This window comes from Plecotus auritus (genome assembly GCF_963455305.1).
Source record: "Plecotus auritus genome assembly, chromosome: 9".
Lineage (NCBI taxonomy): Eukaryota > Metazoa > Chordata > Mammalia > Chiroptera > Vespertilionidae > Plecotus > Plecotus auritus.
Window position 1 is genome coordinate 52319013 of NC_137783.1, and position 17400 is coordinate 52336412.

General features: G+C 57.0%; 1 protein-coding gene across 3 annotated transcripts in view; it reads left to right on the forward strand.

Moving 5' to 3' along the window:
* The window catches only part of ZMIZ1 (zinc finger MIZ-type containing 1), a 222102-nt gene that overhangs the window by 79432 nt on the left and 125270 nt on the right, over nucleotides 1-17400 (forward strand). For all 3 annotated transcript variants that reach the window (XM_080642496.1, XM_080642497.1, XM_080642498.1), the window contains exon 4: nucleotides 4751-4833. The gene's annotated coding sequence lies outside the window, so the exon portion shown is untranslated. The remainder of the gene's footprint in view (nucleotides 1-4750; nucleotides 4834-17400) is intronic.

Consider the following 17400-nt stretch of genomic DNA (forward strand, 5'->3'; position numbering starts at 1 on the left):
GGGAGAGTTGCCGTGTGTGTGGCAGGCTGAGTGGCTCCCTCTATGGGCATGGGCATGTGTGTGTGCGCGTGTGTGTTTGTGAGAGAGAGAGAGAGAGAGAGAGAGAGAGAGAGAGAGAGAGAGAGAGAGTAGCAGCAGGTGTGAGGAGCTGCCTAAAGGAGGCCCAGAGGTGGCATCCATGTAGCCCCTTCCCCACCATACCACACTGGCTCCCACCAGGCCCAGGGCACTCCTCGGCCTGGCGCTGACCCACGGCTGTCTGGATGCCTCCCCCAGCCCCCTAGCATGGTGAGGTCAGGGAACATGTATTCCAGGAATGCAGGAGGCGGGGCGGCCGGCACGTCTGGATAACCATCGGGGTAAATATTTGCCTTGCTCCTGGAGCCAGCACTGGCCGCCAGGGAAGGACAGGGCCTGCTCCAGGGTCACGCAAGGGGAGGCCTCCCCGGTGGGTCTCAGGTGTGGGAGCCCATGTCACCCCAGAGAGCCTGGGAGCTGGGTCAGAGGCCACCCTTACTGTGCGGGGCCAGAGGCAGAGCCCCTGGCTGTTTGACCCCTGACCAGCAGCTGCTTGGCCATCTGTAAAATGGGCATAGAGACAGCTGTGGTCCAACGAGGCGAGGCAGGTCAGAGTAATCAGAGCTGGTTCGGGTCAGGTCAGCCACTGGGAGCAGCAGGGTAGGGCTGGTTTGGGTGCTCACCTGACCAGGTTTCTGGCCCACAGATGACCACTTAAGACCTTGAGCAGTTACCCCTCCCCCTAACTTTAACAGTCACCATTTGCTGACCTGTCCCTTACTCCGTGGCACCTGTATCTACTCACTCAATGTCTCATTAAGCTCTCACAGCCACCAGGGCACGAGGTTTGTGTCACTTAGCAGCAGGTGACAGGAGCCCTGAACTCTGACTGACAGATGCCATCAGTGTACCCCCTGCCATACAGACCACACTGAGGCAGTCCCACCCCCTCCCTCAGTTACCTATAGGGCAGCCTGGAGCTTCGTTTGGTGGGTGAGTAGCTGGAGGAGCAATTAATCCTTGTTTAGAGCAAAGATGGAGGCTCAGAAATGCCCAAAACTAGCTCAAGGTCACTGAGAAATAAAGGGCAACCAGGGAATCAAACCCAGCTCTACCCACCTTTTCCCTTGACCTCCCCACTGAAGATAGGACCAGGGCTCCAGCCCAGAATGTGGGCTCCCACCCCGTGGTCACTTAGCTGCAGGCTAGAGCCACAAGCACGAGCCTTCATGGTGCCCCACGTCCTGGACACCCTGAGGCACAGGCACCTCTGTCCTGCAGGATCCGGGACCAGCCTGCATCGCTCTGGGCCAGCCCCAGCCACTGCCACAGTCACAGCCACAGCCACAGCCAGCCTGGCTTGGTGCCTCCCCTAAGCCCACACCCTGCTCTTCCCAGGGGATCCCAGGAGCCGGAGGGCATGGAAAGGTGGGTGTGGTTGGGAGAACGCATCTGGGTCATGGGACAGTCTCCAATCCAAGTGACCTCTGCCATGTTCCAGTCCCCATCTTACTCTGCAGGGTGGGCCCTGTTACTGCCTTGCCCTGTCCTGGGAGCTCCTGGCATGCAGTGAGTGAGAGCACGGTACAGTCTGCGGTCTACATGCTGCCCCTTCCTGCCCTCACAGTCACTAGGGCCTCACCCCTCCACCCACCCCCAGAGTGAGAGTCCTACACTGAGGAGCCCACAAGAGTCTTCTGGGCGCAGGGGTTGGGGGGGCACCATCCCAAAGGGAGCCCGGTTGGGCCCCACCCCCGCTAGGCCCTGAGGCTCAGGCTACACCCACTCCGTGGCTCCAGTGCTTTTTGAGCAGAGAACACCCCCCTGCAGGGGACACACATGTTTATGCCTGTGGTTGGTTAGGACACCGGTTCGTCCCACTGTCTCTCCTTGGTTTCACCAGATGGCCAAGCCCACACCAGGTGTGAACCAAACCTGAGGTCACCAAACATGAGGATGGATGATATTGCCACTGTTCATAGTCTGAGCCCCTGCCTGACTGGCATCCAGTGGGAGGGGGTGCCCGCACGGTGGCAGGAAAGCCTGCATGCCCAGCCCTGGTTCTGAGCAGGACCGTTGTGGGCTCCCTGCTGGTCTCCTGGTAGTGGTCAGAGTATGAATGGGGACAGACCAACTGTTCATGTCATAGCTCTGTTCTTATCACTTTCTAGCTCCTTGTTACCTATGTGTGACCTTAGGAAGTTAGGGGACCTCTCTGGGCCCGAGTGTCACTGGGGGATGCTAGCTCAGTTTCTGCCTCACAACTTTTCACCAATGGTCAGAGAAGCATCCCAGGCAGAGCCCGCTATATAACTCAGCCAAGGCGAGCGTCCCACTCCTCTGTCCCCAGGTGGGGGGCCAATGCAGGCCCGTGAGGAAGGGGGTCAGTCCCCCACCAGCGCCCGAGCTCTTATCCTGGTGCTCCTGTGTGGTGCCCTCACTATGTGACCTTGGCCAGGTCTGTTTGTCCCTTTGCCCGAGCGCACACCAAAGAACTGGCGCTGGGGACTGCGAGGTGCATGTGTGCACCGTGAGCCGGGTCACCTCGGAGGCAAGATGGCGGGCATCATTCCCTGAGGCCTGGACAATGCCCACGGAGTGAGCGAGCACTTTCCGGCTCGGGCTTCTGTCTCAGCTGCCAAAATAATGATTTCCTCTTTGTCAGCGGGTCCGCAGGCTAGCTTGCCTTTAGGAAAGGCCCGAGCCGGGAGCTGATTCCACTTCTGCCCCAGCCACTGACTTGCTTCGTGACAGTGGGATGGGGGCAGTTGCTGCCCCTCTCCAGGCCTCAGTTTTCTCCTCTGTGAAATGGGGAGCAGGAGTCAGTGAACCCAAGGGCCATTTGTGTTCCCATAGTGCAGAGAATGGGGCTGCCAGAGCCCGAGGGTCCAGACATGGAGACATCCTTCCATGCTGGGGTGTGGATGGCAGCTCTGAGGGCTTGGGCCTCAGACCCAGCACATCATGGAGCCCCGAGCCAGCCGCTGCCAGGTACCGTAACTCATGCTTCAGATGACGTGCCTGGACAGCTGCCTGCGTGTCCACAGTCATGAGCCTAATACAGTCTGTACAGCTCCGAGGGAGGTCTCCTATCATCCCCACACCCTTTGCACAGACGAGGAAGCTGAGGCACAGAGAGGTTTAAGGAACTTGCCCAAAGCCACCCACTTCCTAAGAGGATGAACCCAGGACTTGAACCAGGTCATTCTTATTACTGAGCCCACACCTCCAACACCAGGCTATGTGGTGCCTCTTATAGGGGGGCATCCACTTCTCTCCCTGGGAGCCCTGCCTGCTGCATAGTGAGGTGTGGCCTCGGTCTGAGGCCTCTTGGTCCCCTGGCACAGGTGGGAGCCCACGTTTAGCATGGTGTGTGTACTCCCTTTCCCACTGTTGGCCACAGGCCTCATCCTGGGCTACACTCAGCCCTGCATGCAGGTGTAGGGAACATGGTGACTGCAGGAGCCACCCGCAGGGCGCCTTCACAGATGGGACTCAAACGGACTCTGCAGCTCCCACCACAGCAGGCCTGGGGGGATCCTCCTCCTGGAGTGCTGGGGGGCAGTGAGGGGCAGGGAGTACTGGTGGCACATTGAGAAGAGGGGCCAACTGGATCCACATAACAGAGAATCATGTCCTTTCAGCCTACTGCTTCCTTGAAGCCCAAGCCACTGATGAGAAGGGGGTATCCGCGCCTCTTCCCTCCCTCTCTCACACCCCATACCCAGCACCGGCAGGTCCACTTCTATCTTCTGCTCCTTCTGCTCTGAGCACCTGTCTCTGGCCTGGACCCCTGGAGCAGCCGCCCCACTGGTTTCCCTGCCTCCTACTGTCCCTCCCAAGGCCTTCCTCCCCAGCAGCATGGAGAGCCTCTCACACCAGAACTCGGGTCATATGCCTCGGCTGTCAGACCCTCCTGTGCTCCTGTCCACCTTCTCAACAGATCCCCCCACTCCCTGACTGCACCCACCACACCAGCCACTCTCAAGTCGTCCGCTGGGCCAGGCTTTCCCCATCTTGGAGTCTCCACATATGCTGTTTGCTCTGCGAGAAATGCTGCTCCATGCATCTTGGCCTGCCTCTCTCAGGCTCATCCTTCAACTTCACTTCCCCAGAGCGGGCCCTTGAACCCTGAGTCTATGCTGCACAGCCCCTGGACTCATTCTTTCCGGCAGACACCACTTTTAATTACGTATTTGCTCATTCTCAGAATTTTACGAGGGCAGGTCCCACTATCCTGTTCACAGCTCTGGTGTGTTAAATATTTCTTGAGTGAATGAATGAAATGAATGCCAAGTGCTGTGTCGCCATATATCCTAGATCAGTGGTCGGCAAACTCATTAGTCAACAGAGCAGCAAACGGCGGCTCGCAAGCCGCATGTGGCTCGTGAGCCACGGTTTGCAGACCACTGTCCTAGATCCTCTCAGATCCCCGGGATCATGATATCTGAGGTATCGTGATCCCATTTGACAGGTGAGGAAACTGAAATGCAGTGAGGTCAGGAGCATGTTCACAATTCAGAGCTGGTAGCTGACAGATGGGTGCCAGGGGCCTGTTGCGTCATGATGCCCCTTTTCCTCTCGGTCCTTCAGATGCCCCATCTGTGGCGTGGGATGATTCAGTTTTGCTGGAAGTAAACGTTTCAGCGGGTGGGCAGGTGGGCTGTGGCAGCGTACTCAGTTCCCGCTGAGCAAGGCGTGGACCCACTGACCAGCCTTCTCGTTGCAGCAGGATGGAGATGGAGTGAGGCGGAGGCGCTGTGAACTGCTGACCGACCAGAACGTGAGACGCTGGTGATTTCTTGGGTCGCTGAGGTAGGTGTGCAGCTGGGCTTGGCCTGATGCTTGGGGAAGGGACAGTGGTGTCCCAGCACACTGAGCCTTTCACTGGGGCCACAGGTGGAATTGGGTACAGCCACCCTGCTGAGACCTTGTCAGACGCTGAAAGGGCCCCCAGGGGCCTCTTAGGCCTAATCTCTCTAGAGAGGCTGCAAGGGCAGGGGTGTTAGGATGCGCCCCAGGGAAGGGGCAGCTTTGGTGTCCCCAGCCTTGGCACAGCAGCCATCTGTACCACTCTGCACCCTGTGTCATGTGGGCCTCACGCAGGAAGCGGCCTGGGTAAGTGGAGGCCTGTTACTGGCCTGGGTGCTGTGGCTGCCCACCCTCCTCTCCCCCAAATACACCAAAGTGGGCATATGAGCACTCGCACGTCTATGAAAGAAGGATGTGGATCGCATCCCTGGGGGCGGGGGGAATAGGCACACCTACCACAAGTAAATGCTCAGGGTATGCCAGCGTGTTCCTCAAGGATGCTGGGGCCTTGCTTCTTCCCACGTGCCTCAGTTTCTCCCTGAGGACCAACAAATGCCAGGATGGACACAAACTGGTCCTCCAGCCTAGGAGGGTCTGGGACCCTCGGAGAGCTTGCAGGCCTCGGGCCTGGACACCAGTGTGCTTTATCACCAAGTGGCATTTCTGAGTTGATCGCACTTGGCCTTGTGCTCGAGGGCGACCTGTGTGATCCCTCTTTGTAGCTCCTGACCCAGGGATGAGAAGCCTCACAAAGATGCTCACGTGGGCCAGGGCCCTTTGTCCCGAGGTTCTGGGGCCCAGTGTGGGTAGCCGCAGTCTTTGCCCTGGCATGAGGCCATGCCAGTTCGTCTCCCTGCTGCCCTCAGCTTCTCTCCTCGGGCCTCACTGCTCCCAGGTGCTGAGAGGCTAGGCCACGCGAGCCCCAGGGATTCTCCTTGCTTCACTCCGGCTCCGGCACCAGGGAGCAGTACTCAGCCTTCCTTCCTGCTGTAAGCTGTGTGACCTTGGGTTAGTTCTTTTCCTTCCAGGACAGTCAGTTCTGAAAATGAAGATAAATTATACCAACGCTGCTGAGAGGGCTGGTGTGAGGAGGCTTAGGAGCCTGGTGTATTTTTAAATGTTATAGCTGGTGAGATTGTATGTGTACCGGGCACTCTGTGCCTTAAATGTATGTTTCTTCCCCCAGTTCCCATGAGGAGGTGTGTTTAGTGCCTTTCTTGCCAGAGGCCCAAAGTGGTTAGGAAACCCATGGAGCAAGTGGTAGAGTGGGGATTTGAACCGTGGTCCTTGGAATTAAGCATCACATGATGCTTTAGAGGCGGGGGCAGAGCCACGAGGCAGACTCACGGTAGGTGCTCAGAAAACCACCTCTGTTTCTGCCTTGCGGCCTTTGCCCAGGCCTCCAAGCCTGGCTGACCTCAGAGCCAGAGGGTGGCCCCGAAGGCTGGCAGCCTGCCCTCCCCGAGGGCCTGCTGGCAACTCAATAAGGCCGCGGGAACCCACTGCTAATTGTGAGGTAACCTTTGAAATTCTCCTTCACGGTGGGTTCTCTTTTCGGATGTTTTTCAAGGTAATTCATTCCCTTTCCAGAAATTGCCAGTGGTGGAGCATTAGGCAGCTGGTAATTAATCATAGGAGCGGCTTGGAGTGTGTATTCTTTTTTTTTTTTTTTTTTTTTTTAAAAGGGAGAAACAGAAAGCCTTGGTGGAAAAAGAAAAGGGCGAGGTGGTAATCAATACCTCTGTGTCCTAGAAATGCTGGGGACAGGAATGGCAGGTGGGCAGCTTCTCCCTTTCTTCCCGGGGCTGGCAAGCGGTCAGCCTGCAGCAGCACGCGAGAGGCTCTGCCCAGGACCACCGGCTCCCTGTGTGACTTGAGCAAGTCGCTGCCTTTCCTGGACTCAGCATTGCCACCTGTAAAATGGGTGAAAGGCCGGTGTCAGACTAGAACAGAATATTAAATAATTATACGTGCTTACTACCACTGGCATAATTTATACTTTATTAACTGAATGAAAGGTTATCTTGGGTCCTAGTTAGCTATCCTAAGATGGATGGAGGACATCTTTTCTCTAGATCTATTATAATTCGGAGTGACAGCCAAGGTGATGGGCCAACCCTGTCACTTTCCGAACTAATGATGAAAGGACAGTCTGGCCAACAGCTCAAGCCCCTTGGTGGCAGCCATGCTGTCTCCCTCACATCCTCTAGTTTAACTTTCCAAGTGTATGAGCTGCCTGGACTTTTTTGAAAGCTGCTTTCTGGGTAGTTAGTGAGTTCCTCATCACTAAAATGTATGCAAACAGGCTGGGGCTGCACAGGGCACTGGGGCAGCAGATTTGAAGGGCTCAGAGAATTCCTGAGTCTGGGCGACCCATGCAGTTCTCTGGGATGGACACTGGGAGGCTGGACTGGCCGAGGGGAGCCCCTTCCCTAAGGCTAGAGGAGGCAGCTGAGAAGTGGGGTTGCCCGTGCAGGACTCAGATGCTTTGTGCCCATTTCCCTGGAGAGGAGGGTGTGCAGGGGTGTGTGTGTGCTGGTGTGTGTCATGAGTGAGTGGGAGGATGTGTGTGATTATGTGAGAGTGTGCCCACCCCTGTGTGAGAGCCACCCCCACCCCCTGTGCAGCTCCTGTCGAGACCCTGGTGCTTCAGACCTCACATTTGGACTGGCCAGCGGGGTCCTGTCACCCACTGACCATGCATAGTGGACTGTGGTGGGCCAAGAGACCTGAGGGACCCCGAGGGGAAGCATGCCCAGGTCAAGCATACCGACCTCCCGCCCCCCTGCTGGCTCTCCTGGGAGCTCCCCCGGTCATGGGAGGAGACAGCTCTTGGAGGTCCATGCCTCCTGCTCCAGACTCCTAAGCCCTGAGTGCCTGGTCTGAAGTGTTGGGGTGGGCCCAGTGCCCATGGCAGGGCAGGCCGACTATTTGGGGAGCCCTCTGAGCAGCCTGGCACACTTGATGCTAGTTGTTTCTTTACTTCTTCTCTCCTTGGCCTCCAACCCCTGCTCAGGGTGTGTGTGTGTGTGTGTGTGTGTGTGTGTGTGTGTGTGTGTGTGTGTGTGTGTGTGTTTGCCCGTCCATGGACTCTGTCTCTTTCTGTTTGGTTCGTTCTGTGCAGACACCTCTCTCCTTCCCGCCTCCCTCCTCACAGCCAGCCCCACTGCCACTCCTTAGCTCAGCCGCTCTCTCCCTGTCCTTTCACGCCTGAGACCCCTCACACCCCGTCTGGATTGTCTTCCTGAGTCTGGACCTCCTCACCCCCGCTCCTTTCCCTTGGAGTCGCTCCCTGTCCAGCGCAGGCAGCACCTCTGCCCTGTCATCACCCCCGTCATCGCCCAGGCTCAGCAGAACTGAGACCCCTGGGCACCCAGCCTGCCACCTTCGCCTTGTTTACCCAGCTCTGGCCAACACACAGTTCTGTCCCTCCAGCTCTTTGGAGCTGTTTGAGGCAGTGCCCTACACTTTCAGCTGCTTGGAGGCTGTGTACTGTGTGTGGCCAACTGCTGAGGGGGGCACCATCCCATCCCAAGGACCCACCATGCCAACCGCTCAGGATGGAGCCCGGTCTCGGGGTGCAGAGAATCTGCTCGGTAGCCGCACTGTGCTTTCCTGGGCCAGGGCCACTGCCATGGGCTAGAGCAGGGGAGCCTGCAGGGCCGCTTCAAACCCGGTTTCCCTCCAGCACCAATGGAATCCCCACTATAATTAGAAGTGAGGTGTCCAGAAGCTGCTGCCTGTGAGGGCGGGCATATGCTCATGAATAAACCCACTGTCCTCCCCAGGGGACAAGGAGCCATGGGTGGTCTCCTGGAGGCCACAGGCCTGAGGTCTGATCTGTGAGCTGGGCCATGGGCCCTGGCGCCACACACTCTCCCCTGCCCTGCATGCTGTTGGGGAGCTCCCTGGATCACAGCCTTTCTGGGGTGCCTGCTGTGTACCCGCCGATAACCTGGCATTCGAAGCCCCACCATCTGGCCCGGCCTCTTTTCACGGCCAGATCACACACTAGCGTCTGTCGTGCCCCGATCCCCACTTTTGCTCCTAAACTTCCTCTATCTCAAAGGTCCTCCACTCTTGTCACCCACCACCGAGCCTACCGCCCAACCTACCACCCACACCCACCTACAGCTTGAGCCTCCCTCAAACCACGCCTCCTCCTCAAGGTCAGACATGGCTCCATCAGCTTGGGGCCCCTCAGACTCCACCTGTCAGAGGCCCTGGTTGATTCCCCCCTGTCTCCTAAACCCGAAACCCTGCCCTTCACGCCCTTCACAGTGCTCATCAGACTGCTGCGTCGTCTTGTACGATGTACTATGTATTGGAGTGATAATATTGGCTATTTTACATTCTTTCCTCCTACTAAGTCATTGGAACTGGTGTGTATTTAACATATTCACCACAGTGAAGACGCTGGTTTCAGTCCCATGTGGCTCCTGGCTGCTGTACTGGACCACACAGCCTGGGAGGGCCCAGTCTTCTCCTCAGCAGGCAGGGAAACTGAGGCTGGGGAGGCAGTCTTGCAGATGAGAGTTTGCAGAGCAAGTACGCTCTTTGTAGGCCAGGCCGCTTCTGTTCCGCAGTCCAAAATAAGGAATGGCCCTTCCGGCTTGGCTCAGTGGTTGAGTGTTGACCTATGAACCAGGAGGTCACGGTTCACTTCCCCGTCAGGGCACATGCCCGGGTTGTGGGCTTGATCCCCAGTGTGGGGCATGCAGAAGGCAGCCGATCAATGATTCTCTCACATCATTGATGTTTCTATCTTTGTCTCCCTCTCCCTTCCTCTCTGAAGTCAATAAAAATGTATTTTTAAAAAATAAGGAATGGAGGCACACTGGTCAAAAAGGTAAATCGAGGCAAGCAGGACTATAGCTAGAGCCCAAGCAACCAAAGCTCAGTAGGAACAGAGGGAAGATGATCTCAAGGTTCCTTCCTTCCCCCCACAGTGGGTTCCAGGCTCCAGGCTTCTCCACCGAATAACCACACAGTCCTGAACAAGGTGGGCTCATTCCCACCCCTGGGCACTTCCAACTGCCTAACAGCAAGCACACAGCCTAGGATGCAGAGGCTCTGGGGGGAGGGGCGGGGGGAGTGCCAGCTCCTCCCATGAAGGGAGGGCCCCCTGGCTCCAGACCCCCTCACGGATCCCAGAGGTTCGGTTCCCCGCAGGGTGGCGGCTGCCTGGGGCAGGCAGGATTGTCTGCCCATGCCTGGCCCTGCCCCTGCCAGCCTGAAGGGCTGTCCAGAGGCAAGCTTTTTCCCAGGAGCCAGGCCAGCAGTGGAGCAGACAACCCGCCCCAGAGCTGATTGTCCCCTTTGCTCCTCTGCTGCACTTGGCTGCCTCTCTGTTAACAGTCGGACCCATTTGCTGCTCTGCTCAGGCAGGGTGGCGGGAAGTCACAGAAGGCGCTGGTACTGGGCTTGTCTGGCCCCTGGGTGCCCCGCCACAGGCAGGGTTGAGACTCTAACCCCTCCAAGGGGCTGCCTCCTGCCAGCCTCTGGGGGCTGCAGAGCTTGTGTGCGCTGAGCTGGCCTAGTGGACACAGCCATCCCCTCCTTCAGCCTTTTCTTGTCTCTGTCCTCCAGGCTGGCTGCCTGCTGTCTCCCTGATAGGCTGTAAGCATCTTGAAGGCTCAGGCAAGCTCCGATCCCTGTCCTCAGCACAGTGCCTGGCATGCTGGTGCTGAATGGCAGCAGGAAGCCAGCAGGCACCCAGCCATGTGCCCTCAGGCTCCTCTAAGGATGGAAGGCTTTCTTCAGTATGCCAGTTCTTAATGTGCTGGGTGGACCGTGTTAAGAAGGATTCTGAGACCGTGCACAGGCTCTGTGAGAAAGTGTCATGCGCTGCGTGGCATACTTTGCCCTCTCTGCCCTCACTCCCCAGGCATCAGGTCTACTTGTCAGGGTTTCAGTTCTGGCTTATGGGCAGTGCAGGCATAGGGAGGGGACAGTGACCTCAGTGTGGCCTCACAGGGGTCAATTCATCCTGACTACTGGGCAAACTGCGCCCCAGAGAACCCTCTGAGCCCTGGCTTATGAGGACTGCAGGTGCACCCCCACTCCCACTCTCATACCCAGTTGGTTTCTGGGGGTCTGTGGCAGCTTTCCCCTCACATCTGTCTTTCCTGGTAAGTGCTTTGCGCCCTTCTTCAGTTCCAGTTTGGGAAGCAGCACATCTTGCCTCCCAGCTGTTTGGGACCCTCCACTGCTTCCCTGAGGCATCTTTGGGGACCTCTTTTGGAGCCTGTGGGAGCATCTCTGCTTCATAGCCTTTGTAGAACGCTCTCATGGTGCCCTGTCCATCTGGCCCATACTCCAGTGGGACAATCTGACTTACATGTGACAGCTCTCACTGGGTGGCCTGGTCAGCTTTCAGCCCCACCCCCACCCAGACTCCCCACCACAGCTCCTTTCCCCACCCACCTCCCAGGCCCTATAGCTGCCTGGGGAGCCAGCCCCTTGAACCCCTGCCCTCCCAGCCAAGGCACCCAGCCATCTCCTGGCCCACAGCTCCAGGGTGGCCATGGATGGAGCCAGGAGGTCTGTGATGAACTGGAACCTGTAAACAATCTGGAACATTTTTCTCTGTGTGTGGAGGAAACACAAAGAACACCCTTGCATCCTTTAGCCAGCCCAGCCCCATCCTCAGTCACAGTGCCAGGAGGGCTGATCAAGGTCACCTCGGGCCTGCTACTTGTACACCTCCACTGCTGAAAGCTCACCACAGGCTCACTCGTGTGAATTTCAGTGTGGCAAAGGATGCAGGTGACATGTGGTTGAAGCAAGGGTTTTAGGGACAGACAGTTTGGGGCTCAAATCCCTGCTCTGCCATCTATCAGCTGGGCCAGTCTGGACACATGACTTCATCTCTGATGCCCTCAGTTTCCTCATCTGTAAAGTGGGAAGAAGCCCGCCTACCTGCAAGGGGTGCTTTGGGGATGGAATGCAACACTAGCTACGCCAGTCTTCTCTCTTAACAGTAGACCGATGCTCTCAGGGAGCCGTCTGCTATCTCAGCACTGGGGCATCTGCTTGAGGTTGGCATCCTTAGCTCTGGTACCCACATACTTCCCTCCCCAGGGATACTGGCCTCCCAGATCCTCTCTGCAGCTCGAGTGGGACTTTCAGGACGACACTTTAAGATAGAGACACAACAGGCACAGGCCACCTGGGCACTTGTCTACATGCATATTCCCAGGCCCCTCCCCTGGAGTCTGATTCTCTGGGTCTGGAGTTGGGCCCAGGGCTCTGAATGTTCAAACACGATCCATATAATACCTGTGACTGGGCCATCCTGGCACACTGATGCCTGCGACGGGGAGCTGGCCTAGAGCTAGGACCCTGGACCAGGTCACGGCCTCACTGGGTGAATCTGTGGCTCACTTTCCTCACCAATAAACCAGGAGTTTAGATGATCTGCTCCTAAAACACCATGATATTTATCTTCGTTCCCATGGAGTTCAGTTAATGTTATAATAATAATAGAAAATAACAGTAATAAAATCGTTTTTACAGTAAATATCACAAGGATGTTCCCTGGTGTCCCCTCTGCCAGGCTCCTGGAGGCAGCTCTGGGGGTTTCAGCCCCATCCCTCTGGCCACAGAGTGTTCGGGTCAACAGCCTCCTGCCAGGAGGAGAGCCCCAGAGACAGAAAAGCTGCTCCTGGGGTGTGACTCGACTTTTAGAGGAGGGTCCCCTGGGCCTTCCAGCAGGCGAGATCCGCAGCTGTCTGCCAGGTCCACTCAGAACTGGAGGGTGGCCCTGTGGAGCCTCTTCCTTTATAGATTGGGAAACTGAAGCCCAGGGTAGAACATGCCTCGCCAGGTCATTCATGGGGACAGTGGGGAACAGGCCCCTGGGCATACAGTCTGGCCTCTGGGCTGTGCCACTCCTCTCTGTGGGCAGTGCATCTGAGATGGGCAGCCCATCAGACCTGAGCCTTACACCAGCCTCTACAGACCCTGGGAAGAGATGGGGCCATCTCAGGACAGGGACCAAGGGGCCACCTGTGCCTGAACACTGGGGCCTTTTGACCCAAACTGTCAGCCTAAATCAACAGACAGTGCTCGGCTCCCAGGTCCTCCTGCCCCAGCCAGGTCAGCTCCATGGAAGTTTTCCAGGAATATCCACGCAGAGGGCGACGTGCTCCCAAAATGAAAGGGCTCTCACTCGCTGGCTCCCTCCCATTTTCCACTCACTGGTGCTCAAGAAGGGAGTTAATACGCAGAGGTGAAGAGGCGGCCCTGTCCTAATAAGACCTCGCTTGAGGCGACTAGGCCCTGGCAGGTGTCAGGGAGGAATTATTCACTGTCGGGGCCTTCCCTCCTGGCCTGGGATGATTCTCAGGGCTGGGGCTCGGGATCTGGGCTGCAGAACCACAAGGGACCAGCGGTCCTCTGGCCTCGGGCATCCTTCTTGCACAGTAAGCCTGTCTTCTCCCTGGGCTGGGAGCCCAGCTGAGTCCTCTGTTCATCCCTGGCACCTGGTACAGGGCCCAGGCCTTTGCATAAGCCTGTCCCTCCTCCCCACACTGTCTATAGTCAGTAAGGTAGTGGTATGTAGTAAGCACCTACTGTGTGTGTGGGTCTGTGCTCAGCTCTTGAGGAAACAAGGAAGCAGCAGATTCTATGCCAGCCTTCAGGTAGTGCACAGTCTAGGGCCAGGGGTGGGCAAACTTTTTGACTCGAGGGCCACAATGGGTTCTTAAACTGGACCGGAGGGCCGGAACAAAAGCATGGATGGAGTGTTTGTGTGAACTAATATAAATTCAAAGTAAAGGAGCGGAGGAGAGAGCAAGAGAACCCTCCGCTCTTTCGGCTCCGCGGGCCGGATAGAACAGCCGAACGGGCCGGATCCGGCCCGCGGGCCGTAGTTTGCCCACGGCTGGTAGGCCAAGGATCCCATGCCGGGAACAGAATTAGGGATCCCCAGTGCTCCTGGGTCCAGGGGGGTGTTGAGATCCATGAGGAGTCTTTGGGGAATGAGGTTATGGAAAGCTCATTATGGAGGAGGCTGGCTGGAGCAGATGGACATTCAGAGGATTTCAAGATTTGGGTGGAGCCAGGGGTGAGATAGGAAAAGCCACAACCTTAAGGCAGGATGTGACCCAAACCAGGACCCTGGATGTGTGCCTGTGTTAATGCATCATCTGATTTCATCTTCGTAGAGCCTATTTTGCAAGTGAGTGAACTGTGGAACAGAGAAGTTAAGTAGCAGGTCACACAGCTGCTGGGAGGTGGGGCCAACATTTGTACCCAGCTTCATCCGACTTTCAGGCCTTAGCCCTCAGCCAGACCCACGGCACAGAGCACCCACTTCTGTTGCAGGGGGAGAGCCTCCTGCCAACCAGGGAGAGCAGAGGAGGCTTCCTGGAGGTACGTGAGTTTCGCCTTCCACAGGTCTGAACTGTAATCTCCAGGTGCTGAGCTGGGTGAGACCAGGTCACCTGACTTCTCAGGGGCTCTTCCTCTTTACCCTAGAATGAAGAGAGTAGGGCTTCTCACTGGGGCCTGAGAGGATTAGGCAGGTAGTAGGCGCCTGCCCGGAGTCAGCTGGTACTGCTGGAGTGGCCCTCGCAGCCAGGGATCAGGCCTGCCCACATCAGGATGTGCCCAGAGTTGTTCCCAGCATGGACGGTTCTCGCGGACAGGTGGGCTCCACTGCAGGGCCTCCTGGGACATAGAGCTCCCACTGGTCGGGGCAGGGAAAGGCCGAGACAAAGTGGTTAGAACAGCGTAAGAGAAGACAGGGCACTGCCAATCCCCAACCACCGGCTGTTGGCTCCAGAGAGCGAGTAGGAGGAGGGGCTGTGATGAGGCCTTGGGGGATTGCACCTCTAGCTGAGGGAACCACTGAAGGTTTCGATCTATAGAAAGACTCAGCCACTTCATCCCTCACGGGCTTTCACTGAAACCATCATGTTCGAGAAGACACTGAATGTGGGCAGGGAGGAGGTCTCTCCCCTGGGTGCTGACAGGGGAAGGGGTGTTCATCTTGGGGAGCCCCTTTGTAGCTGAGATGAACTTTTATAAGTCTGGGCTTTCAAATGCAAGTCCAGTGAGCTTGGGGTTTGGAAGAGTTCAAAGAGTTCATTCAGAAACGAGTGGAGGGGAGGTGGGGGAGTAGGGTGGAGGATAAACGTGATGAACGGAGAGTTGGCTTGGGGTGATGAGCGCACAGCAGTGTATGGGTGGTGTGTTATGGAATTGTGTACCTGAAACCTGTATAGTTTTGTTAACCGGTGTCACCCCAATACATTCAATAAAAAGGAAAAAGGGAATGGGGGCAAGGCGGAGAGGACCCAGAACACATGGGGCACACAGATGCCAGCTAAATGTGAGATTCTGGAGACACAGGGTGTGAGGGACTGGGGAGCAAAGGACAACAGCTTCCTCCTCTGGATGGAGTAAACTGAGGCCCAGAGACGAAGGGCTGGTCCAAAGGGGCCTGCTCTGCCTGCCTCCCCTCCCGGGCCTCTCCCTGAGCTCCAACGGAGGCCAGGAAAGGAGCCGTGGGGGAGGGCAGGGTTGCTGCACTCCATTTGGGGCACCTGGCTAGGCCTTGGAGAGCGAAGGGCAAGGGGGCCTCGTGGGACACAGTGGGGCCTCAGCAGCCCATCTTTCTCGGTTCCTCTGGACCTCCCAGCACCCACCCAGGGAAGGAGGCTGGTAGCAGGAAGCCTTCCCAGAAAAGTCCACCAGGACCTAGAGCTGCCACATCCACAGTGCTCCATCGGCCCCACTGCCACCTTCGCTCTGCCTGCCTGTCTGCCTCTCTCTTTCACATCCACCTGCCCTTGCGGCCCTCCCTCTCGTGCTCATCCTTTCCGGCTCTGGGTCTTTTTCATGCATCTGTTTTGTCTGTCCCCTCGGCAGCTCTCTGAGTTCGTCCTGCCCAGGGCAGCTACGCTGCACACTCCAGGGGGCGCCCTTTCCACAGATGCTCTCTGTCTCTGGGCCTTTTTCTGACTCCATCTCAGTCCTGGTTTGTCTCTTGTGCCTGCCTAGCTTGTGCCCTCTTCCTTACTTACTGGATGGTTTCTCCCTTTTTTTTTTTTCAATCTCTTTTTTCCCCTCTCTGGGGTATGTGCATGCATGATTGCGTGCCTGTGTGTGTGTCCTTCCTCCCATCTCCTGCATGTATGCACACACAATACACACACACACACACACACACACACACACACACACACACACATACACAGTCCCTGTCCCTCTGTGGACTAGGTAGGGCACAGGTTTCTCCCATTTCTAAGGGCACAGCTTGGCTCCCCGCAGGCCGGCCGACAGGAGTGCAGCCTGTAGCTGGAGCCCTGAGCGCCCGCCACCTCTGTGGAAGCCTGGTATTCCCCGAAGGCTCCGTGTCCGCGTCTCCTGGGCCTCTCTGCCCAGCTCCCAGGACTCCAGGGAGCCAGTGTGAGCCTGGCCATCACACCTAGAAAGTGGCTCCTTTTGGGAACAGCAATGCCCTGGACAGGAAGAAGAAGGGAGGGGACAGTTCATGGGAAAAGAAACAAACAAGCAAGGGATTACGATCCCCAAAATGTGCCCTTTGTTTAGTGCTGGAACTCGGTGTGTCCAGAAAGTGAGCAGCGGGGTATGGGGAGGGCTTTGTGCAGATGGGACCTGGGCTGGAAGCGAGACGGGGCCGCCTTTTCCCCTAGAAACATTGTAAATTCGTAGCTAATGGGAAGAGCCTCCAGGTCTCTTCAAACCCACAGTGTGAAGATAGCCCCTCCTCCCTCACCCAATCACGACTCTTCAGTCATTCCACAGATGTTTATTAAGCACCTACTATCTACCCGCACATCTTTGTGTTTGGAATACCTCAGTGAGCAAGAGACCAGGTCCCTGCCCTCAGAGCTGACATTCCAGCAGTGGGAAAGAGGCGCATGGGTCATTAGACCTGCAAGGCCTTGCCGTGTGTGGCAGGGAGGTGGGGTGGCAGCCGAGGCTCTCCTGTGTGCACAGCCTCCTGCCCCTCAGTGCAGCCCTAGGCCCTCAGCGCACACTTGGGGGATTGCACCTCTAGCTGAGGGAACCACTGCTGGCATCACTTAGCTCATTGGGAATTCCCAGAAGCACCCAAAGGTGGGAGTTGCTGGCAGGGCGTGCATGGTAGTGAGAGTTTCTGCCAACCTGGACAAGGAACACCAGGAAACAAGGAAGGGGTGGAGAGGGACAGCTCTGCGGTGCAGTCCGGGACTCCCAGCCGCATGAGCCTAGAGAGTTTCTTAAACCTCTGGGCCTCCGTTTCCAGTCATTCTGTAAGACGAAGGTCAGACAGCTTGGGCTTTCTCTGTGGCTTAAAGGCAAGGATGGTGCCTGGCCATGGTGTGTGGTGGAGGCCAGCTGTCATCATCATGGGGAAAGCAGGACAGTCCACTTTGCGAGGGGGCTCAGTTGGGGATCTGCCAATGTGGGTTGAGGTTGTTCTTTCTTCACTAATAATGTGGTGGCATTGGAAGCCTCTTTTCTCTGTGGGCCTCAGTTTCCCTTCTGTCCCACAAAGGAGTAAGTAGGGCTTGCTGATGTGGGAGCCAGGAGGCCAGGGATTGGAGTTTGTAG